Source organism: Bombina bombina, chromosome 5 (genome assembly GCF_027579735.1).
Source record: "Bombina bombina isolate aBomBom1 chromosome 5, aBomBom1.pri, whole genome shotgun sequence".
NCBI classification, from domain to species: Eukaryota; Metazoa; Chordata; class Amphibia; order Anura; family Bombinatoridae; genus Bombina; species Bombina bombina.
The window spans coordinates 1,119,849,454-1,119,876,844 of NC_069503.1; positions in this window are offsets into that span (position 1 = coordinate 1,119,849,454).

Genomic DNA, 27,391 nt, shown 5'->3' on the forward strand with positions numbered 1-27,391 from the left:
AGCCAATCAGTTCAAGGCCACCAATCACCATCTATGTTGAGCTTAGAATAGTTGGTGTATTGTCAGTTACTTTAACTATGTGTTTATTTCCTTGCAGACAAGTATATGCAAGAAAGATATTTGAATTGCTGCTTTGTGCCCTTTCATTTGAGTTTGCTATTATAGAGTTCGAGAAGGAACCTTTTGTTTAATGTGTTGTTGAAAAACATTTGTTTATCACAGAAATTATTTGATACTCTGTATATTCAATTAAAACTTAAACAAGTACATAGTATCACCAAACATTCTTAAAATGAACTTCCAGAAACTGTGATTAGAAAGTGGTGCCCAAGTTACCTGGGGTTCTGCATCAATATCCCAAAGTAATCAAAGAATAATTTAAAATAGTAACACCATCTATAAAAACACTTTTTTATTCACCAAAATCCATGATAAAAATGACGTGTCTGAATTTAACCTTTTGTCATATCACACAATACACTCAAATGACCTTATGCTTAAATAGACCAAAACCCCCCACCCTTGCACCTGATTTATCCCTCTCAGCATTACCTACATCAGGTTAGTGTGCTAATGACCTTTTCCAATCCGGTAGAAACTCGAGGTATGCTAATCCAGAGTGCTGTTCCTTCTGTAAAGTCAGGCTGGGGCGCGTTAACTCAGAACACTGCTCTCTTAAGTCCTGGTGCGCTATCCACTGAAGAACAAGGTGCACTATGCCATAAATCGGATCTGCCGGTGTTAAAGTTGAAGATTGTGCCGGCAGCATTATCCATCACCTCTGTGGGCCTTCAAGGCACGCTAAGTGATGTTTGCGGCAGTCTGCAAGTGATGTCTTTTTATGTAAAATATATATCTACTAGTCCTAAAGCCCGTTCATACGGACCATTTTTTGCAGTACAGCGGTTCCACCCCTTGCTCTCTCTTCCCCCCTATCTTTTGCTCTCTCTCCCCCCCCTCTCTTTTGCTCTCTCTCACCCCTCTCTTTTGCTCTCTCTCCCCCCTCTATTTTGCTCTCTTTCTCCCCCTCTCTTTTGCTCTCTCTCCCCAATCTCTTTTGCAATCAGCCAATAGAATTGAACTTCAATCCTATTGGCTGATTGGAACAGCCAATAGGATTGAGCTCGCATTCTATTGTCTGTTCCAATCAGCCAATAGAATTGAACTTCAATCCTATTGGCTGATTGGAACAGCCAATAGGATTGAGCTCGCATTCTATTGTCTGTTCCAATCAGCCAATAGGATTGAACTTCAATCCTATTGGCTGATTGCATCAGCCAATAGAATTTTTTCTACCTTAATTCCGATTGGCTGATAGAATTCTATCAGCCAATCGGAATCCAATGGACGCCATCTTGGATGACGTCACTTAAAGGAACCTCTATTCATCGTGTAGTCGTCGGCCGAAGAGGATACTCCGTGTCGAATGTTTTGAAGATGGACCTGCTCCACGCCGGATGGATGAAGATAGAAGATGCCATCTGGATGAAGACTTCTGCCATCTGGAGGACCACTTCTGCCCGGCTTGGATGAAGACTTCTGCCCGTCTGGAGGACCACTTCTGCCTGGCTTGGATGAAGACGTCTCCCGGTAAGTCGATCTTCAGGGGGTTAGTGTTAGGTTTTTTTTAAGGGTGTATTGGGTGGGTTTTATTTTTAGGTTAGGGCTTTGGGCTGCAAAAGAGCTAACTGCCCTTTTAAGGGCAATGCCCATCCAAATGCCCTTTTCAGGGCAATGGGGAGCTTAGGTTTTTTTATTTAGTATTTTTTGGGGGGGTTGGTTGTGTGGGTGGTGGGTTTTATTGTTGGGGGAGTTGTTTGTATTTTTTTAAAGGTAAAGAGAGCTGATTACTTTGGGGCAATGCCCCGCAAAAAGGCCCTTTTAAGGGCTATTGGTAGTTTAGTTTAGGCTAGGGTTTTTTATTTTGGGGGGGGCTTTTTTATTTTGATAGGGCTATTAGATTAGGTGTAATTAGTTTACATTTCTGAAATTTGTTTATTATTTTCTGTAATTTAGTGGGGGTTTTTTTTGTACTTTAGATAATTTAATTTAATTTAGGTTATTGTATTTCATTTAGTTAATTGTACTTAATTTAGATAATTTATTTAATTATAGTGTAGTGTTAGATGTAATTGTAACTTAGGTTAGGTTTTATTTTACAGGTACTTTTGTATTTATTTTAGCTAGGTAGTTATTAAATAGTTAATAACTATTTAGTATCTATTCTACCTAGTTAAAATAAATACAAACTTGCCTGTAAAATAAAAATAAACGCTAAGCTACCTGCAATATAACTATTAGTTATATTGTAGCTATCTTAGGGTTTATTTTATAGGTAAGTATTTTGTTTTAAATAGGAATAATGTAGTTAATGATAGTAATTTTAATTATATTTATTTAAATTAGATTTAAGTTAGGAGGTGTTAGGGTTAGACTTAGGTTTAGGGGTTAATAAATTTAATATAGTGGCAGCGGCATTGGGGATGGCAGATTAGGGGTTAATAAGTGTTATGTAGGTGGCGGCGGTGTAGGGGGGAGATTAGGGGTTAATAACATAATTTAAGTGGCGGCAGTGTAGGGGTCGGCAGATTAGGGGTTAATAAGTATAATGTAGGTGGCAGCGATGTTGGGGGGGGCAGATTAGGGGTTAAAAACATAATGTAGGTGGCGGCAGATTAGGGGTTAATAAGTATAATGTAGGGGCGGCAGATTAGAGGTTAATAAGTATAATGTAGGTGGCGGTGAGCTCCGGAAGCGGCAGTTTAGGGGTTAATAACTTTATTTAGTTGCGGCGGGGTCCGGGAGCGGCGGTATAGGGGTAAAACAGTATAGTATAGTGTGGGTGTTTAGTGACAGTATACTAATAAGTCTGGGAAAAAGCCGAAGAGCAGCGAGATCGATGAATGTTAGTTAACAACAGTCCGCTGCTCATCGCCCCGTACTTGGTGCGCAGCTTTTTGACAGCTTTTTTGGTAACTTTGGAGAACGTATTCAGGTCCGCGGCAGCGATGTTAGGTGATCTTAGGCGAGTGCAGGGCCGGACTGGGAAATTTGTATAGACAGGCCCAGCCCCGCCCCCTCCAGTCTAGCCATGCCCCCTCCAGCCCAGCCACGCCCCGGTTTTCCCATATATATATATAATATAGTGAGTTACAACCACACATTAGACAGTGTAGTAACACTACATGCAATTGAGGAGTAAGTAACTGCCAAAAAAGTAATTGTGGCCTGTAATTTTGTCACCATTGCACAATAGCTGCCTTAGAACTGATAACACAGATAAATATGTCAAAAACTGCTTTAACAAGCTCTGGCAGCCAGTGGGTTAAAATGTACCTACCTCCCTGAAATAAATATGTCTGTCACCTTCTGCCTTTTGCACAGGACTCCTGCCGTGTCTCTCTTCAGTTCAGTTCAGTGTCCCCGCTGGGCTGGCACCTGCTGCTCCCACTGAATGCTGTCCAGTTCACTCCAGTGTCATACCGAAACCTGACCCCAAATGGCCTGCTTGAGCTCCGTGCGTGTCTGACGCTGCGATGCATCTGCTCCTCACACTGACTTGTCGGACACTCGTGAGATCACAAGCCACCGCCCGGCCCGCCCAACCAGACCCGGCCCACCCCACCAGACCCGGCCCGCATATGAGGAATGGATTCCTGAATCCTGAGTCCTCCTCCTCCCTGGCGGCCCAGCCAGTGTGGCCCAGGCCACCGGTGGCCGGTTCGGTTATTTGCGGTTGCAGCAGAGGCAGCAGAGAGGGGGTTAATAACTTATAATTAAAGTTTAATAACCATTTTAATACACAGTGTGCGTGTGCTGCAGCCTTAGTGGGGAAGTCAGTGTAACAGCAGGGACTGATTACCTGGTGTCGGTGGCCGAAATCAATATCGCAAAGTAGTTAGCGAGCAAAAGTATAATTTATACACAGCAGCTGCCAGCCCAGCTGAGCTGCCGGCCAGCGGCCCACCAGGATTTTTCCCGGTATCCCGGCTGCCCAATCCGGCCCTGGGCGGGTGTATTGGTGCAGGCGAATGCAAGTAAGTTGACGGGTTGATAAATAGGGGCCAAGGTTTTTTTTCTTGATTCAGATGAATGTATACTCTATCTGAATCATTAAAGAAAAAAAATTGGGTTCCAGTCACTTTAAGGTTACTACATTTTCACATGCGCAATCTTGACCACATTTAAATCTAAATTGTAAAATCTGATGTGCAAAATGCATATTTTACTTTCCTATTTTCTTCACATAGAATAATAATAATAATATAATAATAATAATAATAATAATAATAATAATATACTTTATTAATAAATATAGATTTTTTTATATATATAGGAATAGATATATGGGCATAAGAATATATATATATATATATATATATATATATATATATATATATTTATATTTATATATACTGTATACATATATATATATATATATATATATATATATATATATATATAAATATGTATTTAAGAATAAATAGAACATATTCTGCTATGTGAAGAACATTGGAATGTGAGATATTTATATTTTATTTTGAGGTTTAGCACTCTTGAATATATGCAGTTGGGTTGCGCAAGAGTATGGGTGTTAATTTTATTTATCACTCGAGCGGGAGCGCCAATTAGTGATCCACTCATAATCTAGCTCAAAATCAGAAAAACAATTAAATAACTGAATGAATGAATAAGTGAGTGTAAAAACCCTTAAAGGACCATTAAAGTGAATGTCAATTTAGATGAATCGGTGCCCGGTGTTTAAAAACAAGGGCACTTTAATTCATCAAAATTTATTTTACTTCCTCCGCCCGTCGCAAGCCGTCTTCGGGGGTCCAAAATGACGAATCCAGCTCCCTCCAATCACGGCGTTGCCTCAGGCCAAGATTCCCCGGGGGGAAGCCATGATTGGGGGAAGCCGGATTCGTCATTTCTGACGTATGAAGAGACTTCCGACGGCCGGGGGAATCGATGGAGCGACTGTGAAAAAGAAAATGTATGCTTACCTGATAAATGTATTTATTTAAGGTGCAGATGTGTCTGAAGTTTATAATAACCAACAACCTGTCTTACAAGAACAGGGCGGGCCATGGACTCATCATGTCAAAAAAGAAATACATTTATCAGATAAGAATACATTTTCTTTTCTTTTTTATGACACAATGAGTCCACGGATAATCTTAATTACTAATGGGATTCAATACCCAAGCTAGAGTACATAGATGATACGGGAGGTACAAGACAGGGAACCTAAACGGAAGGCACCACTGCTTGAAAAACCTTTCTCCCAAAAGCGGCCACAGCCGAGGCAAAAGTGTCAATTTTTTAAAACTTTGAAAATTTGTGAAAAGAGGACCAAGTTGCAGCCTTGCAAATCTGTTCCACAGAAGCTTAATTTTTGAATGCCCATAAGGAAGCAAAAGCCCTTGTGGAATGAGCCGTAACTCTCTCAGGAGGCTGCTGTCCAGCAGTCTCATATGCAAAACGTATGATACTCATCAGCCAAAAAGAAAGAGAAGTAGCCGTAGCTTTCTGTCCCTTACGTTTTCCTGAGAAAATCACAAACAAAGAAGAAGACTGGCAAAAGTCCTTAGTCGCCTAAGGACCACGTCCAAATTGTGCAGAAGTCGTTCTTTCTGAGAAGAAGAATTAGGACACAAAGAAGGACAACAATCTCCTGATTAATGTTCCTATCAGAAACAACCTTAGGAAGAAATCCTAATTTAGTACGTAAAACTACCTTATCTGAATGGAAAATAAGGTAAGGAGACTCATACTGCAATGCCGAGAGCTCTGACACTCTACGAGCAGAAGAAATAGCAACAAGAAATAAAACTTTCCAAGCTAACAACTTAATATCTAAGGAATGCATAGGCTCAAACAGAGCCCCTTGAAGAACTTTGAGAACTAAATAAAGACTCCATGCGGGAGTAACTGATTTGAACACAGGCCTGATCCTGACCAAGGCCTGACAAAATGATTGTACATCTGGGACATCCGCTAGACGTTTGTGTAACAAAATAGATAAGGCAGAGATTTGACACTTTAGGGAACTTGTCGATAAATCTTTCTCCAAACCTTCTTGGAGAAAAGACAAAATTCTAAGAATCCTATCTCTACTCCATGAGTAGCCCTTGGATTCACACCAATAGAGATATTTACGCCAAATCTTATGGTAAATCTTTCTAGTTACAGGCTTGCGAGCCTGAATCATTGTCTCTATGACCGAGTCAGAAAACCCCCGCTTGGATAAAATTAAGTGTTGAATCTCCAAGCAGTCAGCTTCAGAGAAACTAGATTTGGGTGAAGGAAGAGCCCTTGAATTAGAAGGTCCTTCCTCAACAGAAGTCTCCAAGGTGGCAGAGATTACATGTCCACCAGATCTGCATACCAAATCCTGCCAAGCAGGAGAAATGAAGATCACCGACACCCTCTCCTGCTTGATTTGAGCAATGACCCAAGAAAGAAGCACAAACGGAGGAAATAGGTATGCTAGACTGAAGGTCCAAGGAACCGCCAGAGCATCTATCAGTTCCGCCTGGGAGTCCCTGGACCTCGACCAGTATCTCGGGAGCCTGGCATTCTGTCGAGATGCCATGAGATCTAATTCCGGCTGACCCCACTTTAGAATCAGGCTGGAGAACACTTTGGGATGGAGTTGTCCGACTGGAACCTGATAAACTGGACCGAGGCTAACTGAGGCCAGGCCAGAAGAGCATTGAAGATCGCTCTCAGTTCCAGGATGTTTATAGGAAGAATCGACTCTGACTGAGTCCAAACTCCCTGAGTTTTTATGGAACCCCAGACTGCTCCCCACCCTAGAAGGCTGGCATCTGTTGTCACAATCACCCAAGATGGTCTGCGAAAGCAGGTTCCCTGAGAAAGATGATCCAGAGACAACCACCATTGAAGAGAATCCCTTGTCTCCTGCTCCAGTAGTATTCGAGAAGACAAATCCGCATAATCTCCGTTCCATTGCCTGAGCATGCTTAACTGCAGAGGTCTGAGGTGAAACCGAGCAAACGGGATGATGTCCATTGCCGCCACCATCAGCCCGATTACTGGACTGAAGGACTGAAGGACTAGACAAGTATCGATAATCTTTGATTTCCTGACTTCTGTCAGAAAAATCTTCAATGATAGGGAATCTAATATAGTTCCTAAGAACGTTACCCTTGTATTTGGGACTAAGGAACTCTTTTCCAGATTTACCTTCCACCCGTGAGATCGCAGGAAGGATAACACCATGTCCATGTGGGATCTTGCTTGTTGTAAAGATGGCGCCTGGACTAGGATGTTGTCCTTTAAATCCACTGTTGTCATAAATTGACCCTCTTGGATCAAAGGGAGAATGGAACAAATAGTTTCCATCTTGAAGGACAGTACTCTGAGAAATTTGATTAGACTTTTGAGATCTAAAATCAACCTGAAGGTTCCCTCTTTTTGGGGAACCATGACCAGATTGGAATAAAATCCCAGACCCTGTTCCTGAACCGGAACAATCACTCCCAGGTTGGAAAGGTCTCTTACGCAGTGTAAGAATGCCTCTCTCTTTGTCTGGTCTGCAGAAAATCTTGAAAGCAGAAACCTGCCTCTGGGAGGAAAACTTTTGAACTCTAACTTGTATCCCTGGGACACGATTTCTATCGCCCAGAGATCCCGAACATCTTGCACCCAAGCCTGAGTGAAGAAGGAAAGTCTGCCCCCTACAAGATCCGGTTCCGGTTTGGGGGGATGCCCTTCATGCTGTCTTTGATTCAACAGCAGACTTTTTGGATTGTTTTCCGTTATTCCAGGATTGATTGGATCTCCATGCAGGTTTAGTTTGTTCCTGTTTGGAGGCAGTAGAGGAAGAATTTCCCTTGAAATTTCGAAAGGAGCGAAAATTGCTCTGTCATCCTTCTTGTTTGTTTCTCTTATCCTGGGGGAGAAGATGACCCTTACCACCCGTGATATCAGAGATAATCTCCAACAAGCCAGGTCCAAATAAGGTTTTCCCCTTGTAAGGAATAGCTAGAAACTTAGACTTAGAGGACACATCTGCAGACCAAGGTTTTAACCATAAGGCTCTGCGGGCTAGAATAGAGAAACCCAAAATCTTTGCTCCCAGTTTAATAACTTAAAGGGAAGCATCCGTAATAAAGGAATTAGCTAGCTTAAGAGCTTTTATCCTATCCTGGATTTCATCCAAAGAAGTTTCCGTCCTGATGGCATCAGACAATGCATCAAACCAATATGCTTGCCATTGCAAGCCCTTGTGCACATACATCTTCTTGAGTAAACCCTCTAACTACTTGTCCATAGGGTCTTTAAAGGCACAACTATCCTCTATGGGAATAGTAGTTCTCTTAGCTAGGTTGGAAATAGCCTTTTCCACCTTGGGCACTGTTTGCCAAGCCTCCCTGATAGAATCGGCTACAGGAAACCTCTTTTTTTAAAATAGGTGATGGAGAAAAAGGAATACCTGGTCTTTCCCACTCCTTAGTAATAATATCAGAAGCTCGGTCAGGGACCGGAAACATGTCTGTCGAGGAAGGTACCTCGAAATATCTGTTCAGCTTACTGAACTTCTTAGGAACAACAACTACCGTGGAGTCGCTGTCATCTAAAGTAGCTAAAACCTCCTTAGGTAATAGACGGAGGTGCTCTAGCTTAAATCTAAAAGTTACAACCTCAGTATCAGCAAGAGGAATTACACTTTCTGAATCTGAAATTTCACCTTCAGATGGTACAACAGCATCCTCCTCCTCAGGATTCTGAGAGGGGGTTAATAAATTTAATATAGTGGCGGCGACGTTGGGGGCGGCAGATTAGGGGTTAATAAGTATAATGTAGGTGGTGGCGGTGTAGGGGGGGCAGATTAGGGGTTAATAAGTATAATGTAGGTGGCGGCGGTGTAGGGGAGGCAGATTAGAGGTTAATAAGTATAATGTAGGTGGCGGCGGTGTAGGGGGGGCAGATTAGAGGTTAATAAGTATAATTTAGGTGGCAACGGTGTAGGGGGGGCAGATTAGGGGTTACTAAGTATAATTTAGGTGGCAACGGTGTAGGAGGAGCAGATTAGGGGTTAATAAGTATAATGTAGGTGGCGGTGGGCTCCAGGAGCGGCGGTTTAGGGGCTAAACACTTTATTTAGTTGCGGCGGGGTCCGGGAGCGGCGGTTTAGGGGGTAAAACAGTATAGTGTGGGTGTTTAGTGACAGGGTACCAAGAAAGCTGTAAAAAAGCCGAAGAGCACTTGGTGCGCTGCTTTTTGACAGCTTTTTTGATAATTTTGGAGAACGTATTTAGATCCACGGCAGCGATGTTAGGCGATCTTAGGCGAGCGTATTGGTGCCGTGTCATAAAAAATAAATTAAAAGGTAAGTATTTGAAGAAAATTAGTGAAATTTAAATATTGATGAAATAAAGTGCCCTTGTTTTTAATAGGATTATTAAAAACCGGGCACCAATTCATCTATAATGACATTCACTTTAAATACAATAGATTTGCATAAACAACAAATGTATGATAAAAAGACAATGTAATAGCACTTAGAGGTCAATTTATCAAGCTCCGTATGGGCTCGCTGGAAACAGAAGTCCATAACTTGCTCTGAGGCATAACAAATACGATCGGGTTGATTGAAACTCCCTGCTAGCGGCCGCAAATCTGCAGGGGGTGGCATTGCACCAGCAGTTCACAAGAACTGCTGGTGCAATGATAAATGCCATATGCTGTTGCTGTCGGCATTTATCGATGTGCGGCGGACTTGATATGCTACATCGTATCATATGATGGTCAAATCTTTCGATCCTATAGAGGTGCGCTAGTGTAATGAGAAATGAGGAAAAGAGCAGAGCCAGGTAGCACTCTTAATAGTATCTGCAGAGATAGGGATTCCTGTATAGACAAAAAATAGAAGAGACGCCACATAGGAAAATATCGTTGAGGACAAGACTGCCTGTAGAAGACGGCCCCCGCCCTCCAAGAAACTACTCACAGACGCGGCGGCACAACCGGAGTGCCTAACCAGGCGGTACGGGACCAAAGAGTCGCCCAAAAGACTCAGGCGGAGCGCCCACACGCCAACGTCAGATTGCGTAGAGGAATACAGCAACCACCCGCACACGGTTTCTTCGGAGGATAAGAGGATTACAGACTTCCAGTCGACCAGGTGATGGATAAGGCCAGAAGTGCCTGAATATCAGAGGCCAAAATGGGTCAATATTTCAGACCAATGGAAGGACGGAGCAAGTAGTAATATAAAAGTGTGAATTTTATTGAACACACTAAAACAGCAGCAACGTGTTTCTCAGCATATAAAATTGCCGTTTCATCAGGCTGTAAGTTAAACATGGACTACTTGCTCTATAAATAAAACCTTTTGGCCAATCATCTCAAAGTGTCATTACACACCCCTCTTATGTCATACGTCAAAACAAATATTGATTCGGAATTAACTACTCTCATGAGAGATGGAATACAAGCCAGATCAGTGTGTGTGAAATGACACCCTGACTATGACGGGACAAACTAGGGATATAATATCTAAAATTGGCTAAAAATTATCAAAGCATATTATTCCATTTCTCACGAGAGTAGTTAATTCCGAGTCAATATTTATTTTGACGTATGACGTAAGAGGGGTGTGTAATGACACTGTGAGATGATTGGCCAAAATATTTTATTTATAGAGCAAATAGTCCATGTTTAACTTACAGCCTGATGAAACGGCAATTTTATATGCTGAGAAACGCGTTGTTGTTTTAGTGTGTTCAATAAAATTCACACTTTTATATTACTACTTGCTCCGTTCTTCCATTGGTCTGAAATATTGACCCATTTTGGCCTGTGATATTCGGGCACTACTGGCCTTATCCAACACCTCTGATCCTCCGAAGGTACTATGTGCGGGTGGTTGCTGTATTCCTCTGCGCAATCTGACGTTGCATGTGGGCGCTCCACCTGAGTCTTTTGGGCGACTCTTTGGTCCCGTACCGCCTGGTTAGGCACTCTGATAGTGCCGCCGCGTCTGTAAGTAGTTTCATGGAGGGCGGGGGCCATCTTCTACAGGCAGTCTTGTCCTCAACAATATTTTCCTATGTGGCTCCTCTTCTATTTTTTGTCTCTACATCATATCATGTCCACTCGCACATTAATACATTTACCCCTTAGTCTAAACTTCAAATGAGTAGTAGATTTTTTTCTGACAAATTTCAAAGTTATATCTATTTCCACTCCCCCTGTACCATGTGACAGCCATCAGCCAATCACAAATGCATATACGTACACACTGTGAATTTTTGCACATGCTCAGTAGGAGCTGGTGATTTAAAAAGTGTAAATATAAAAAGACTGTGCACATTTTGTTAACAGAAATAAATTGGACAGTTGTTTAAAATTGCTGCTCTATTTGAATGATAAAAGTTGACTTGAGTGTCCCTTTAACAATATTTACTTTTACACACTGCTGTTTTTATCCAAGCACAAAAATGCTGCAGCAAGATCATCAATCACATTCCCATAGCCAGCATTCTGCTGCTGGAGATCACTTGTAGACTGAGAGCCTCTTGGCATTGAATGAAGATGAAATCCAAATTGTTTTCTTTCATGATTCAGATAGAAGATGCTATTTTAAACAACTTTCTAATTTGCTTCTATTATCAAATGTGCTTCATTATTTTGGTATTCTATGTTTAATTAGCAAACTTGCACTACTTGGAGCTAGCTTAAAACATTGGGTGGGCCAATGACGTGGGATATATGTGGAGCCACCAATCAGTAACTAGTATACGTCAATTAGAACATAGTTTAAAACTGCATACTGTGGCTGAATTGTGAAAGAATAAAATTGTGTTTAATTTCCTATTAAGTTAAAGATTGTTCAGCAAAAAATGTGATGAGTTCATAAAAAAATAAAACAGCTTATTGCTAAATATTTCTTCCTAATGAGATGCCTTATTACATATTAGTATAACTAGAGGATGGTTCAGTCACATAAAAAAAATAACTGTAAAGACTGTTTTTATGAATGATCTCTGACTGATATATTTTGTGATAGTTCTTCCCAACCATGGTTCAGCCTCCCTAAAGTCAAAATAATACTAAGGCAGTAAGTTACTCAAAATTAAACTTTCATGATTCAGATAGGGCATGCAACTTTCCAATTTACTTTTATCATCAAATTTGCTTTGTTCTCTTGGTATTCTTTGTTGAAAGTTAAACCTAGGTAGGCTCATATGAAAAATTTTAAGCCCTTGAAGGCCGCCTCTTACCTCAGTGTATTTTTTTTTTTTTAATTATTTTTTATTGAGGTTACAATAGCATATATACAACGGTCTCAGCAACAGGTTACATTACACAACATACTTATACTGACATGACCTATTACTCTAGGCACCTCATTTTTTAAATCTTATAAGTTCGCAAGGCACTCAAACAACAGGTCCAAGCAAGGGACCAGTACTCAATCACAATAATTGAGGACATGTTAATGAAGATAGCAGTAAGGTAAAATTGCAGCTTCAGTATACATGGGGTAAATGCCAGTTCTAATATGGATATACAATATCTAAATATAAAAGTTATCTAACAACACTGAGCAATTATTAAAACATAGACGATATTGGGACTATTATCTTGTATAAACTACAGAAAAGCAGGAAATCACAAACAAGGTTAAATTTCCTGTATTGGAATTCTACACAATGCAGGGAAAGATTAAGTCATGGCTCTTCGGGTTGGACAGAGACTGCTAAACTCTGTCATAAGGATATGCGGAGGAGAAAAAAATCATCCCTAACCGCACAAAAGTGGTGGGGGGGGCGGAGGGTAGGCCGAAAACAGCGTGCCCTACCGTTGTCACTTTATAGATCTACCAATTTAAGCAGTCCCAGGATCCCCTGGGTCAAGGTACTAAACTGTAGGTAGTGTCTTCAAAGCGTGCTCCCAGGGGCATGGGACTAGAAGATTTCCAGTACATGGTAGAGCTATATGCATTGCCAGGCTCTAATAATTAGTGTAGCCCTCAATATCCCAGATTTTCACCAGTTATAAAGCACACAATATAGATAAAACAACTGATCAACTCTTTAGACTCAACCTGAGAGTACTGATTAAGTGAATCCCACAGATCCATGCAATATGGCCTGAGTCAGGTTAACAATATTTAAATCTCTGGTTTTGGATTCCCTCTCATCAAGCGTACTAGGCAGCCTAATCAATACATAATAAATAATCTCTTCAACTACACATAATAAAATGACTAAAGAAAGCTATAGTCAATTATAGAGAGTAATCTAGTTATAAAGTATATATGGTAAGGGGTAGCATAAATCTGCATATCGTAACTACTGCGGGTAACCTTTAGTCAGTAGGGACTCTGCTAAGATCTGAACATAATAGTACCCCACCTCATGGTGCTCACCCCTCATCTAGTCAGCGGGAGCATACAAACAAGTAATGGCAATGGCATCCAAAAAGGATTAGACCCCAACAATTATGTTCAAATATAAATGCTCCCCTCTCATGTGGCCATGTTAAACTGTGGACATTTGTGCTATTAAAACAACTGCTTCCAGTTAAAAATATTTTCACATAGGAAATGTCCCATAAAGGAGCTGGCTTATGGAGCTGTCTACGTTGCTAACCAACAGCTTGTCCTCGTAGGTTGGGTCTCATGGGTCAAATCTTCAGGCTAAAGAGCCGTCATTTAAGAGTCATAAGGCCACAGTATTAAAAGACAAGCCACATAAGTAAAAGCCAGTTTACCCTATGCCAGTTCTGAACAAGCGGCTTAGTAGTGTGGCGTGCTGAGTGGCGGAGAGCTCTACCTGACCAGGCCGTTGCACAGATGATTCTGCAGGATCCCCACAGCCGTTCGATCCATGCGATATGCCCGCACAGCCCATGTCCAAGAGAAATGAGCGCAGCGGTGCGCGACAGTCACCATACTCCGCAGAGCCTTCTTCTTTGTATGAGCATCTGAATGGTAATACCGCCCATGTTTGCAGACCGCCTTTGGCGATAGAGGGAGAGCGGGACTCCGGCTTGGGGGCCGCACTCACCGGCATCAGTGTCAGAGGATCTGTTGACGCTGCGGCTTCCCGTAACTCCAGCGCTGTTCCCTGCTGTACAGCAGCGGCATCACTGCGTGTTCGTGCCGCTTGTATTAAGGCGTTAAAGGTTTCAAGTCTCTCACATATCTTTCTCCCGTATTCCTCAATTAGGTCCCTGATGCCAGAGTATAGCATCTGGGACTTCATGGCGGCAATAGTGTATCTGTTTCCAAGATGGCGCTTCAATATGGGATAGGGAGCTCCACAACATTTCTCCTGCTCAGCACTGCTCACGTATCAATCAAATCACTATTTCAATATCCCAGGCTTCTTCCAGTGTTATTGTTCCTTAGGCATAAGCTGTGTAAATCAATTTTTGTCAGGGGTGAACCATATTATTTTAAGGTTGAAGTTGGGAGCTCCCGGTCAATGCGTCCTGTAGCTTTGGCGGTTAGCTCCGCCCCCCCCCACCTCAGTGTATTTTGACAGTTTTTCACAACTAGACAACGCTATTTCATGTGTGCCATTTAAATAAGATTGAGTTCACTCCCGTGGAGTTACCTAGGATTCAACACTGATTGGCTAAAATGCAAGTATATAAAAAGTGAAATACAGGGGCAGTCTGCAGATGCTTAGATGCATAGTGGTAACCAAGATAAAAAGTATATTAATATAACAGTGTTGGTTAAACTGGAGAATGGGTAACAAAGGGGTCATCTATGTTTTTAAACAATACAAATTCTGGAATAGAATGTCCCTTTAAAGAATGGGGCTTGAGCCTATGGATGCATTAAGTTGCCCCTCCCAAATATCCTGCATATGACTTGTCCTATTGACTACCAAATAATGCCATCATTCTTTAAATCTAGAAAAGTTTACATACAATCTTCATTTATGAATTAATGTCACATTCACAACATATTTTATGAAAAACTAGAGGATACTGAAAAAATGCAGCAAATTCCATATTACTTTATAGGTACTTTAGGCTAAAATGTAATTTTGCATTTCAATCCTAGTTAAAGGTCACTGACCTTTTCTGTAGAATTTACTAACATAAATTCTTACTTATCAGAGTGATATATATTAAGAATGGCATATTTAGGTGTACTTATTGCAAAGACATTTATGAATCACTATAAAGAACCCATAACCCTTAGGCTACCAGATAGAGGTACGTTCCTGATTGACCGTCATTTAGTTAAACACAGTGAAACACAGGACATGTGTGTAATACATCTGTAAACACTCACTTAACAGTATCTGACATTAAGCTCCATGCAGGTTGCGGCAGTTCTGTGACATGTATCTCTTGCTTAATCTCATGAAACAAAAAAATACACTTTCCTACACTCACATGCACACAAGCACACATACCGAAACACACAAACATACATACACTCATATCCAAACACACACACACACACACACATTATAAAACACACAGAAACAAATTCTATCTCACACACACCTACACAGACACTCATATTCAAACACACAAATCCACACACAAACACTTTCATACATACAGATACAAATTCTCTCTCACACACACACACCTACGCAGACACTCATATCCAAACACACAAATCCACACACAAACACTTTAATACACACAGATACAAATTCTCATACACACACACTATCATACACACACAGATACATTCACACACAAATTATCAAGCGCACAAACACACCTACACACACACTTATATCCAAACATATACACACAAATTCACACACAAACACACACTATCATACACACACAGAGACATATACACAGACAAGGTGACAAATGACATGCTTACCGCTAAGTCTACGTATAGGTAACTTCTCCCTGCTAATTCTTCTAGATTTATCTGCAGTCTTTGATACTATGGACCATCCACTATTTCTCCAAGCCCTTCTACCCATGAGCATTTATGGCACTGGCCTTATGGTTATCTTCCTACCTTTCTAACTAAGTTCAGTGTATCCTTCTCTGGCATTTCCTTATCGCCTCTACCTCTCTCCGTTGGGGAACTTCAAGGCTCAGTTGTAGGTCCCCTTCTTTTTTCAGTCTACGCATCATCTCCAGGCTCCTTAATCAAGTTATTTGTGTTTTAGTATCATCTGTATGATGATAACACCCAAAGCTGCACCTGACACCTCCTCTTCCCTGCTGACGTGTATCACCAATTGCCTATCTAGCATCTTAACAGGGATTGCCTCTCACTCTTCTACATCTCTAACTTTTATTTTATTTTTCATTTTTTCCAATATCCCCATCCCCTAAATCTCACTTACTATGATATTTACCCTCTTTTCATCTCAATCCCTCAGGGACAATACCTGGGGTCACGTTTGAATTGTAACTTTCTTTTGAGCCCCATATTAATCCCTTGGCTCAGTTTCTCAAGCTGGTGGGTGAGAACCGGTTAATAACTATAGTTACTGATCAGCTGATTATTTCACCTGTGCTCTAGTTACGGCATCATGAAAATGTGGCTTGTCAGGGGTACTTGAGGACTGGAGTTGAGAAACACTGCCTTAGTTAACTCCTGGCATTTCCATCTTAATAATGTCTAAAAATGTTTCACTCAAGACACAACTAAGATTCTGATCCACTCACATATCTTTTCCCACCATTCTCTTCAATATCTCAAGATATGGCCTATCCCACCTCAATCCATCATGAACACCTCTGCCAGGCTCATCTTACCTAAACATAAATCTACATCTGCCGCATATCTCTGCCAGTCCCTCATTTGGCTTTCTTTAGTCTAAAAAAATAATCTTTACCTTAACATATAAAGTCCTCAACAACACTGCACCCTCCTCCTATATTTCTATTCTTTTCTGCAAATATTCCTCTACCCACACCAACTGCTCTAGTCACAACCTACTTCTCTCCTCATCTCTTATACGTTCCTCACTTTCTCATCGGCAAGACTTTTCCAAAACTGCAACTATGGAACCCCTAACCTTGCTCAACATGTCTAAGCTCTAGTTCTCAAAGCTTCAAGCTTTCCTTAGAAACAAATCTGTTCAGGGATGCATACAATCTATTTCAAGATGTTTCTCTTGCTTCTTGTTACTCCCCCTGAATTCTCTCTATGTAATTTAGAATGTAAACTTACAAGGCCACCTGTCTTGTTGATCATCTAATGCAAAGATGGTTTACAGCTAGCAGTGACTCATGAGCAGGACCCTTTACCTTTTATAGTTGATCTAAATGTCTTTGGTTTAATGTATTCAATTGTATATTCAATGTTATAGCGCTGTGTAATATGTTTATATGTGCTTTACAAAAAAATGATAATGCTAATGTTATTAATTAACAGCCACAAATACAAACAGTCACTCAAAAACATACACAGGCAAACACAATCAGCTACAGAAACTCAAATAAATACACACATAAGTGACACATAAACACAAACACATATAAACATGTACCATAATCTACATAGAGATACTCGCACACATTCATATGCATATGGACACAAATATACCTCTGGCTCCAGAAAGGAAGATGAATGGTATTCTCTGTTTTTTTTGGCAGATTTTGAGCAGCTAGATAGCATCAAGAGTCTGGTCATTAAATCTGTGGCTCCAGGTGTGTGGGCAGAATATATAGACACTCTATTTGTAGGCAGTGGATAGAATGTAGGAGTAGCATAGAGCAAGGGTTGGATAAAAAGTGTTTGGAATGGCTTTGGGAATTGCATAAGAAAGGGATAAGGATTGGTCAGCGAGGGTGAGTGTAAGCTTGTTGTGTCTCATGCTTTTCATTTGTATGAGGAGACAGATGTGATAATGAAATTTATAGTGAGTAAGAAAGCTAAGGCTTCAGCCTTGGAATAAATGGAAGGAGAGGATAAATGTGAACATTTTACACCAAAGTAATTGGAAATATTAGTGAAGGGGCTTGGACAAGATTGTTTTGATGAGGGTGAGGTGAGATTATTACAGCTAACATATGTACTGGCATTTCATGATGAGTCATTGAAATTTGCTGGTATCTTAGAACTGATGTAAATAAAGCTATTAGAAACAGAATTTGAAGACACAAATTATTAAGAAGCAGCCGTGGAATGGCTGGGGGTTGAGAAGGTGGTTATTTGGTCATCACAGTGTAGGACAACATGTACTCACCCATACAAGTTTCTACAACCATGGCTATAAGCTGGTTGGTGCCTGTTGGTCAAAACTAGTAGACAGCACTAAAAAATATTTGATTATCAGTCTGTTAATTCCTAAGATGTCTTGTGAAATTGGTGCCTGGTATGTGGGATAAGCTGTGAAGGGAAGATTCAGTGGCATACTTAGGCTTACAGTGCTTATCTGTTATTTGATCTTCTGGGCCTCCCAAAAACATGGTTTCTACTCCCATCCCTAACCACTGTGCCAAAGGTCGCATGGGTTTGTTTATTAAGTGTGGGCCTGAAATTCAATACTAATACTTATTCTAATGCTATGACCTTAAACCAAGACATTCTGAAACCTTAGACTCACTTTCCAGGTATGCTAAGGGCAAGATTACAAGTGAAGCAGTACTTTGTTCACCTGCTTGCATGTTAACTTCGCTACATGGAGTATTTTTGCATGCACCGGGTGGTGTGCGTATTACAATTGGAAAGTAAAAAGTTTTTTGCACAAGTGTTAACACGAAGAGTTCAAAAGCTAATGTTCGAATATCACAACCACATTAATGTATTCCCCCATAGACTTCAATGGAGCACAGCAAGTAGAATATAAACCTAACACCCATACTTTCGCGCAAACCCGATCACATTTTCTCAAGTGCGCTAACCTGACATGAAATATGAATATTTCACATTGCAATGTACTTTACATAGAAAAATATGTTTTATTTATTTATTCATAAATACATATTTATATATATATATATATATATATATATATACACACACATACATATATATATATATATATATATATATATATATATAATAGAAAATGGAGGGTCCAGCACAGGTACAAAGTTTGTAAAAGTGGTTTCTTATGGGGTGCACGTATGTCAGAGGGTCCTGCACACCTCAATAATAGAAAGGAATCCAAAAGGAAGACGTCAGCACCCACAGTTCATCAAAGGGTTTCCTTTATTTTACAGTGACATAGAAGACAAAAAGCAGCAACATTTCGGATCCATCTGATCCTTAGTCATGCTATAGTATACTAACATTCAGACCCTTATATAGCACCTGTATGGTGATTAATTGTTACACCTGTTTGTTCTTAATAATGAGCACATTTCACATTGGCTAACACATCTAGTGGATAAAGTATATTATTTACTTAATTTAAACAAACTTTTTTTCTTTTCTTTACTGTTTTCAAATTTTTAAATTAAAGGGGTAGAATGATGTCGTGGATTTATAGAGACAATACTTGAAACTATTAAAAACCTCTATTACAATCAATAAAAAATTCCTAAATATAAATTTAGAACAATTATAAAAACAAATGTAAATCATAATCCCTATTTTATCCTATAGGATGTAGTGTCCTTAAGTTTTTTATCCACCAAACCTCTTTCCTTTTCAATAGTAGTTCCCTATCTCCTCCCCTTCCTTTTGGATTCCTTTATATATATATATATATATATATGATGTTTTTCTGGTAATATATATATTTATATAGGGATATCTACTTATAAATACTTAGAACATATTTCCTTATTTGCAGAACATTGGAGTGTGAAATATTTACATTAAACATTTATGGCTAGATTATGAGTTTTGCGTTATGAGCAACTCTGTACTAACTTGCAAGTTATTTCCACCGCTCACCCCCCTATAGCTCCGCTATTACAGGTTTTCATAAACCTGGCGTTAGCAGGCAATATTGCAGCGTTGAGCTCTATACTGCACTCAAATACCAGCGCTGCTTTGAGCTGGTTTTACCTGCTAGTGCACAATTTCCCCATAGACATCAATGGGGAGAGCCGGCTAAAAAAAGCCTAACACCTGCAATAAAGGAGCGTAAAGCTCTGTATGCAGCCCCATTGATTCCTATGGGGAAACAAAATTTATGTTTACACCTAACACCCTAACATAAACCCTGAGTCTAAACACCTCTAATCTGCTGCCCCTGACATCGCCGCCACCTACATTACACTTATTAACCCCTAATCTGCCACCCTGACATCGCCTCCACCTACATTATACTTATTAACCCCTAATCTGCCACCCCTAACATCGCCGCCACCTACCTACATTTATTAATCCCTAATCTCCAATGTCGCCGCCACTATACTAAAGTTATTAACCCCTAAACCTAACCCTAAGTCTAACCCTAACACCCAATAACGTGAACATAATTAAATAAATCTAAATAAAAATTAAAATGAATACCTAAATAATTCCTATTTAAAACTAAATAAATACTTACCTGTAAAATAAAACCTAAGCTAGCTACAATATAACTAATAGTTACATTGTATCTATCTTAGGTTTTATTTTTATTTCACAGGCAAGTTTGTATTTATTGTAACTAGGTAGACTAGTTTCTAAATAGTAATTAACTATTTACTAACTACCTAGCTAAAAATAAATACAAATTTACCTGTAAAATAAAACCTAACCTGTCTTACACTAACACCTAACCTTACACTACAATTAAATACATTACATTAATTAAATACAATTAACTAAATTACAAAAAAAACCAAAACAATAAATTATCAAATATTTTAACTAATTACACCTAATCTAATAGCCCTATCAAAATAAAAAGCCCCCCAAAATTTAAAAAAAACCCTAGCCTAAACTAAACTGCCAATAGCCCTTAAATGGGCCTTTTGCGGGGCATTGCCCCAAAGAAATCAGCTCTTTTACCTGTAAAAAAATACAAACAACCCCCCAACAGTAAAACCCACCACCCACACAACCAAACCCCCAAATAAAATCATATCTAAAAAACCTAAGCTCCCCATTGCCCTGAAAAGGGCATTTGGATGGGCATTGCACTTAAAATGGCATTTAGCTCTTTTTCAGCCCAAACCCTAATCTAAAAATAAAACCCACCCAATAAACCCTTAAAAAACCTAACACTAACCCCCGAAGATCCACTTACAGTTTTTGAAGACCGGACATCCATCCTCAACGAAACTGGGAGAAGTCTTCATCCAACCAGCAAGAAGTCCTCAACGAAGCCGGAAGAAGTCTTCATCCAAGCGGCAAGAAGTGGTCCTCCAGGCGGGCAGAAGTCTTTATCCAGACGGCATCTTCTATCTTCATCCTTCCGACGCGGAGCGGCTCCATCTTCAAGACATCCGGCGCGGAGCATCCTCTTCTTTCAATGATCGCTGAAGAATAAAGGTTCCTTTAAAAGACATCATCCAAGATGGCGTCCCTTGAATTCCGATTGGCTGATAGAATTCTATCAGTCAATCTGAATTAAAGGTGAAAAATCCTCCCCGGTGTCATTTGACACTAACGAGTCAAATGACACCGGGGGAGGGAAAATGACAAATTGAGCCCAATTTGGACATTTCCACTTAGGGGTGTACTCACTTGTGTTGCCAACGGTTTAGACATTAATGGCTGTGTGTTGAGTTATTTTGAGGGGACAGCAAATTTACACTGTTATACAGGCTGTACACTTACTACTTTACATTGTAGCAAAGTCTCATTTCTTCAGTGTTGTCACATGAAAAGAAATATTTACAAAAATGTGAGGGGTGTTCTCTCTTCTGTGAGATTCTGTATATGTGTATATATATATATATATATATATATATATATATATGTCTGTAAGAAAATAGTTACACATATCAATACATAAATACACATGTATATGTACACACATATAAACATATACATATTTAGACATGTATTTGTATCTCTATGTTAAAGCCCATTGCATTTTTTTTCTCTAACACTTGAGACCTCATATCTTTCAGCCCTTATAACTTTCTTATGCAGTATTTTGTTTTTATAATTTTATCAGACAGTATTACTATGATTGGAAGTGTACTTTTAAATGTACTTTTGATGTTTTTCCCAACTTTTTAATCAAGTGCAACAGTTAACCAGAGCTCTGAAGTCACGCTATCATGACGTGCGTTTAATTCAATTGTGCTCAAGTGAACGTGTTTACTTTCAACTCATAAAACACGTGCTCCCCCCAACATGCACTAAGAGCTGTGATTTGAACCATTTTGTGCACAAAAGTTAGTGCGCCACTTGTAATCTAGCCCTGAATGTTCACAGTAAAGGGTGTGGAAGCAAATACATTTATATAAAAATAAATAATTTAGATTTAGCAAAGTTCCTCAAACAGAAAGATATAAAGAGCTTTGCTAAAACATTTTGTACAAGCGGGGAAGTAGCATATCTACTTCATACTAGGGATATATCTGACATTCAAGCTCATAGAAGCAACAATGTAATTTATTGCCTGTTATGACAATTTGAATGAGCTGACTTTGGTATAAAGCGGACTAAGCCGCACGATTATGAGTGTGCCTGTGTAATGCAATAGACACAGCTGCCCTGTTTGTCAGATAGCACTTAGCATTATTTACTCAGTAATAATTAGTTGTCAGTTTAAGAATTTATAAACTGCTATAATTAAATTTCCTTTATGTGGTAAAAAGTATTGTAAAGGGAGAACAGTACAATAGTTTAAATTATTATAATGTGCTTTAAATTATGTGACTCCCCGTTAACCATAGCACTTTATAATTTAAATTATTATAATGTGATTGCAAATTAAATTATGTGACTCCCTATCAACCATAGCACTTTATAATTTAAATTATTATAATGTGATTGCAAATTAAATTATGTGACTCCCTATCAACCATAGCACTTTATAAATGATTGTTTTGAGATTGGTCAGCATTCATTTAGACAATGTGTAAACTAGTATGATGGGAGGATGATGTCATATTTAAATCATTACATTGTAATATATCAATGTGACTTAAAGGGACAGTCAAGTCAAAATTAAACTTTGATAATTCAGATAGAGCATGCAATTTTAAACAACTTTCCAATTTACTTTTCTCATTAAATTTGCTTTGTTTTCTTGGTATTCTATGTGACATGCATCTTTTGTACACGTGTAGTAATTGGGCTCCTACATGTTTACTAGCGTTGTCTGCATTATCTTCATGATGATCTTTTCAGTTCTGCAAAGAAATGTCAGTGCTGCCTTGTCCTGTTGCTACTGTAAATACGCTGTACCACCAATTCAACCACGTACCCTCAGATCTGTGCGTGCATGTAAAGAACTCTGGTATCTGCTGTTTTTAAAGTTTTTTAGCCAGATCATAAAGCTCTCTTTCTTTTTCTACTTTTTATTGTTCTTTCTCTCTATTTTTTCTCTCTTCTTTTTCTCTGTTCTTCCTCTCTTCTTTCTCTCTCTCTTCTCTCTCTCTTCTTTCTCTCTCTCTTTTTTCTCTATTCTTTCTCTCTTTCTCTTTCTCTCTTCTTTCTTTCTCTCTTATCTCTCCCTTCTTTCTCTCTCTCTCTTTGTTATCTCTCTTCTCTTTCTCTTCTTTCTCTCTGTCTTTATTCTTTCTTCTTTAACTCTTCTTCCTCTCTCTCTTTTTTCTCTCTTCTTTATTTCTCTCTTCTTTCTCTCTCTCTTTTTTCTCTTTTCTTTAATTCTCTCTTCTTTCTCTCTCTCTTTTTTCTCTCTTCTTTCTTTCTCTTTTTCCTCTCTTTGCTCTCTCTTCTTTCTATCTCTCTTGTTTCTCTCTCTCTCTCTCTCTCTCTCTCTCTCTTTTGCTCTTCTTTCTCTCTCTCTCTCTCTTTCTATTCTTCCTTCTTCTTTCTCTTTTTCTCTCTCATTTTCGCTCTCTTCTTTCTCTCTTCTCTCTCTCTTCTTTCTCTCTCTCTTCTTTCTCTCTCTTCTCTCTCTTTCTCTCTCTCTCTCTCTCTTTCTCTCTCTCTCTCCCTTCTTTTTCTCTCTTTTCTTTCTCTCTTTCTACCATTTCTCGTTCTCACTCATTCCATAGTCTGCATAAGAGACAAATAAGTTAGATCACACCAGTGTGGTTGTGTGTCTTTAGCTAGTAGTGGGTGAACATATTCACATAAGTTGGTCCATATTTACACAGAAATTTGATTATTTTTAATGCTTATCTTTTTTTCTGCAGGATCATGTCTACTAATGAGGCCAGTTCCTCAGGTTTCGCGACCCTCATGGTGTGCTGGAGCATGGCAGGAATGTTTGTGCAAAGGGTTTTAAAGGGGCATTAAACACTACATAAATGCTAAATAAATAATGAATTCAAAGAAAAGATTAGTCTGAGAACAACATGTAGATGGGTTTTTTTAAGTTTGATTAGCTGTTTAAATATTAACAAAATAAGTGTTAAGTTATAGGGGCCGATTTATCATTGTCTGTCCGACATGATACGCTGTAGCGTATCATGTCTGACAGATACTGCTGAATACCGACAGCATACGTTGTCGGCATTTAACATTGCACAAGCAGTTCCGGTGAATTCCTTGTGCAATGCCGTCCCCTGCAGATTCGCTAGCAGGGGGTGTCTATCAACCCGATCGTATAGGATTTGGCGGATTGCAGACCACAGCCTCAGAGGTAGTGGACCAGTTTTAAAGCAGCTGTCTTAAAACCGCTGCTTCTTAACCTCTGTTTCCGGTGAGCCTGAAGGCTCGTGCAGAAACATGGGCATCAGGGGCCATTCGGCCCTTAAAAAATCGGCCACTTAGTGTCTATAAATCAATGAGAGCTGCCATGTTGTAACTTAGGTTAACTTCTCTGCTGTGGCCAATTAGAGACAGTTATAAATAGACTACTAGAGTGTGCAGCCAAAGGCTGTGTGGAATATAACATTGTTCTGCACTTCTATTTTTAAATAGCAACTGAAAAGCTTACAATTTTAGACAGTAATCACAGGAAAAGGGGACAAAAAATAATGAAAGTATATTGCAAAGTTTTATTTATATATATGAGTTATCATTTTATTTAACCATCTCAAAGTGTTTAATGTCCCTTTAAAATAAATCTAACACTTATTGACCTCCTTTCTTTTTATGTGGATATCCAATTGTGGTAGCACAACCAAACATACATAACAATGCTTTTTCCCTAACGCCGCTATTACAAGTGTTGCAGGTATAGGTTTACCACACACCTTTTTGGCCGTCATGCAACGTCAGTACCACACTTTTTAAAAAGTCCTTTTTCAATGGGACGTCCATAGTGCCGGTATTACGAGTTTGCCTGGGGGGCCAAAAAGTGAGCGGTACAGTCTATAACCACAAGATTCGTACCGCCATCTAAAGTCAGTAGCTATGAGTTTTACACTACAGCTGTAGCATAAAACTCATAACTAAACTGTTACAAAGTACACTAACACCCATAAACTACCTATTAACCCCTAAACTGAGGCCCTCCCGCATCACAAACACTAGAATAAAATGATTAACCCCTAATCTGCCGCTCCGGACATTGCCACCACTTAAAAAACGTATTACCCCCTATTCCGCCACTCCCCGACATCATTGCCACTATAATAAACCTAATAACCTCTAAACCGCTGCCCTCCCGCATCACTACATAAATATATTAACCCCTAATCCTAACCCTAAAGTAAAATATATAATAATCAACAGAAAGAAATATAGGGCATATAATAATCCCCTATAGAAGAGAGGGAAATAAAAACCAGCACTCATAAGAAGTATTAATTAACAGTTTTAATTAACTAACTAAACATATCAAAAAATGGTGTTTGCCCATTTATGACCTGCAGTCTTGCAAAAAGCAAAAGCCTGTTGAACAAACAAATATATACATATACACAAAATTAACCATTTTTTATTCTCTATGACACAGGCCTCTTGTTAAAAAAGTTGCAACCATATCTGAGAATAATTAGTAATCAGAACCAGTTTAAATTATGTAACTACCGACATAAAAACATATAGAGTAGGCAATACATAAACCTAGGGTAAGGAGAAAAACATATATACATTGAGCCACAGTAGATAAGCACTCCTATAATATGAGATATGCTAATATAGGCAGTCTCTTTCCCAAATAGTAACCGCAGATCAACCTGCACACAAGGTCATACTTAGCAACAGTTGAAAACTTGCATATATTAGTTTGGGGCTGAATTCTTATTTAGAGACATTCTCATTGCCTTAATGAGGTAACCGCAAAGTAAACAGCACATTCAATCTTAGGAGCACTGTTTTGTAAGTATTATTTCACTTATCTTAGAAGCGGATTTCAGCGTTCATGTATCATTTGGATTTCCGCGGTGCATAACCTCAGTTTGACGACTCACATGAGGGAGTGGCCCAACTACCATTCCTTTCCTAATTGGCTACAAACTTCCAGGTCCATATCTAGTTGGTCAGTAAACATTCACGCTGAAGTAGCAAACTTATCCACACTGGATACAGTGTATCCGATCTTACAACAGATGTACCTTGTAGATAGGATTAGACATCCAAACACATATAGTGTATAGCGGATTTTACCATAGATGTACCGTTCCTCTTTAGCATATCACATGCTGCTTGCTCTGCTTCAAATCTCCACCCGATTGAGTGTAAAGGCAGTCTGGCAACTTTAAAGGTTATAGCTCCACACAGCATTGTTTAGCTGGTAAACTCGGCATGACAACAGGCAGTCATATAGACAAAGATTCAAATTTAGAAATCCTTGGAGATAGTCGACTCAATCCAAGGTGTAGAAACACATAGGTGTAAAACACATAAGTGCCTTATGTGTTTTACACCTATGTGTTTCTGCACCTTGGAGTGAATCGACTATCTCCAAGGATTTCTAAATGTGAATCTTTGTCTATATGACTGCCTGTTGTCATGCCGAGAGGGAAGCACCGAGAGGTTAAAATAAGTTTTATATACTACTCTCTCTATTTTTCTATATATATAACCATAAAGTAACCCTAACCCTAACACTCCCTAACTTTAATATAATTAAAATATATCTAAATAAAACTTATAATTATTACCTAAATAACCTATTTAAAACTAAATACAAACGTACCTGTAAAATAAAACCTAAACCTAGCTAGACACTTAGCTCTTTTACAGTGCCCAAACCCTAAGCTAAAATAAAAACCCACCCAATAAATCCTTAAAAAACCTAACACTAACCCCCGACGATCCACTTACAGTTTTGAAGACCGGACATCCATCTCATCCAGGCAGCAGAAGTCTTCATCCAAGCAGGCAGAAGTCTTCATCCAAGTGTGCAGAAGTCCTCATTGAAGCCGGCAGAAGTCTTCATCCAAGAGGGCAGAAGTCTTCATCCAGTCGGCATTTTCTATCTTCATCCATACGGCGCGGAGCGTGTCCATCTTCAAGACATCCAGCATGGAGCATCATCTT